Raw genomic sequence first — 3,084 nt, forward strand, 5'->3', positions numbered from 1 at the left:
TGTGGCAGGGTCCTGTGGGGATATCAGGGCCAGGGGAGTTGCTGCCTTAATAGATAAACGTTTTCAATTTAAGCGTCTTCAGACAACCAAGGCTAATGTATTTGCTCCAAATATAGAGGATTCAGCATTCATTTACACAGTTAGAGAATATGGTTATGGAGATGGAGGTTTCCAGTTATTTTAGGTGGAGATCTTAAAGCAGCAGTGGACTCAGTAATAGACCAGAGTACCCCGGCATCAGATCCTTCAAGGATGAGTGAGTTTGTTAAAGACATGGAAAGCATTCGATCTGGTCGATATATGGCCAGTGGTGGAAAGTATTTCAGTACATTTAATCAAGTACTGTACTTAAGTACAGCTTTTTGGTATAAGTACTTTACGTGAGTATTTTCATTTTTCACTACTTCATACTTTTACCTCACTACATTTCAGGTGCAAATATTTTACTTTATACTCCATTACATTTATTTTCAAAACTAGGATAATACAAAAATAATTTAATCATAATACTCTATTAATTTCTGGTGTAAAATTCACTTCCTACCCAGCCGTAATTCATATTATAAGAATATAAGCAAATTAAAAATAGCTCCCCCTTAACCAGCTGCAACATTAAATGCAATCTACACAATAATGCCTCAGTAATTATAATCCAATAATAAAATATACATTAATGTTAAAGTAATATTTTGTATATGCTGTCTGCATAGCCCATCACATTGGCATAATACCTTTTCCACAATAGATTACTTTTTAATGTTAAACTTTATTTTCTCCTCTTTTTTCTCAAGTAATATTGGTAATATTATAATATCATACTAGGCACCTGTCTTACTATATATGTCTTCTTTTAGCTTACCGTACAGGTCTTCCAGGTGGAGGCTGAATTGAACTTTGTTATTAGATTTAAATTTCAGGGAGCCATTGATAACACAAACTAATCCGTATAAAGATTGTAATCTTGAAACTGTGTCGTTCCTGGGTATTTAAGGCATTTGCTTGAGGCCATATTTTTCAGTATGTCTCCATTAAGAAAAAGGAACACTTAGCTAAGCAGTTAGATTCAGAACAACATGTTGCCTCAGCTAAAACTAACTTTTAATAAAGTATGTGTTATGGTTGAGTCCCCCTCACCAGGGGGGTGAGGGACAACTGAGGTAGGACTCAATGTGCAGACCCAGGTGCTAGTGAAAAAAGGTGATTTATTAAGGAACACAGACAGAGTAAATGAGTCAACGTATAGTACAATAACCGGGGTAGGACAGGGATGGCTGAGGAGTCTAGGACAAGCAGATGAATAGGAGGATTATTGCAGGAAACAGGAGAGTAGAGGACCAGGACAAGGCAGGTGAGTAGACAGGAGAACAGTGACAGGTGAGATGACAGGAGGGACACAGGAACGAGAAGACAGGGCTAGTGTAGCGCTCGCTGTAGCGCTAGCCGTCCGGTACCTACGGCTGGGAAAATCACCGTCAGATATACATGGCTAGGAAAGTTCAGAGGTGATCACGGCATCGCCGTCCGATACCCATGGCTAGGAAAGTTCACCAGAGGTAATCACGGCATCGCCGTCAGATACACATAGCAGGGGGAAGATCGCCAACATGAGTGGCCCTATCTAACACAAAACAAGAAAAACTAAAACCTCACCGTATGCTCAAACTGTCATTACTTCCTCAACATGTCCATGTCTAACATAGTGCAATGCCCCGGCGACGAGGGAGCATCTGCCAGAGGTTTAAATAAAGGGGAAGGTGATCACAGGGATGCAAGTCAGCTGTGCCCACCGACAAACGAGTCACTCATTACCGAATGCAACACAGCTGAGGTGCTGATCCCGCAGGAAGAGAGAGCAGGAGAGAGAAAGGTAGAAGAGAGGCAGGACACGCCGAGCAGACATACTGTAAGTATTTTGGGCAGCCATATACCAGCCTCTGAGGCAGGCTGTGTCCAGACTACACTAATGTTAGGATGGAAAATCTTTGGTACAAAGTGAAAGTTTCCCCTGACACCTCCAGGGAGACTTTGGTTCACTGAGATGGACAAATGTGCAGCTTTAGAAAAAGTTTCTTACTGAATACTTAACACTGTGGAGTACTACTCTGAGAAGTGAAGGAACTGTCAAAACTTTTTTAGACAGTGTTCAATGATCCTAGCATTATTTTATTCAAAAATGCATTTATGTGCCTGATAGTCAACCAAGTTTTGACAGTAATGGTTGAGATATAGACCTGATGGAGATTTTTATAAGTTACTGTAGCTAAATCCCCCCCATCTTCTTTTTTATTTTTTTTACATATTAAATATATAGTTGTTTATTGAGTATTATGTTGAAATTGTGTGTGTGTGTGTGTGTGTGTGTGCAGCTAAAGCTAATAGAAAATAATAATTGGTAATATGGAATGGATTTGACAGCCCTGGGAAACAAGGGACAGAGCCTGAACGTGGACCTGAGACCCAGTCAGCTAGAGGACAAGAGTTGGAGGCCATCTGGACTACAACCAGCTAAGCAGGCGGATGCTGGAAATGTTGGAGGGATAGTTGAATAGATATACAGATCACTGGGTGAGGAACATGTCAGCATAATCAACACCTGATCTTTGTTATGATCACACCATGTATGATGATAATAAATACCTTTTGAGCATTGTCTTATGGTGTCAGTGTATTTGTGCTTTTTTTCTGTGTTTTTCAGATATTTATTTATAATCCAACACAAAACTGTACAAGGCAGCATTTTATATTTCTGTGCTATAGTATATTTTAATCATGGTGTCACAGAGCTGTCTTTATCTAGATATGCTCTCATGGGACACAGAAATATCATGGTGTTGTAAATGTGTCCTGTGACAAGTCTGATCAGTTTGCTAAAAATCAGTGGGTAAATGGCTTAATTACATAGCAGAGAGAGTGATGAATTAACAATTCAGATCATGGACTGTAGAAGCAATACCTAAGTAAGACAGAGGGATAACGGGTAAGAAAGTAGTGCATGTTTGTGTTTGCTTGTCCTCGTCAAAAAAAACAGCTGAAACAATTCATTCAGCTTTTCCAGCTTGAAATATAAAGTGAAATATAAAGTAG

The sequence above is a fragment of the Monopterus albus genome, unplaced genomic scaffold, assembly GCF_001952655.1.
Source record: "Monopterus albus unplaced genomic scaffold, M_albus_1.0 scaffold740.1, whole genome shotgun sequence".
NCBI classification, from domain to species: Eukaryota; Metazoa; Chordata; class Actinopteri; order Synbranchiformes; family Synbranchidae; genus Monopterus; species Monopterus albus.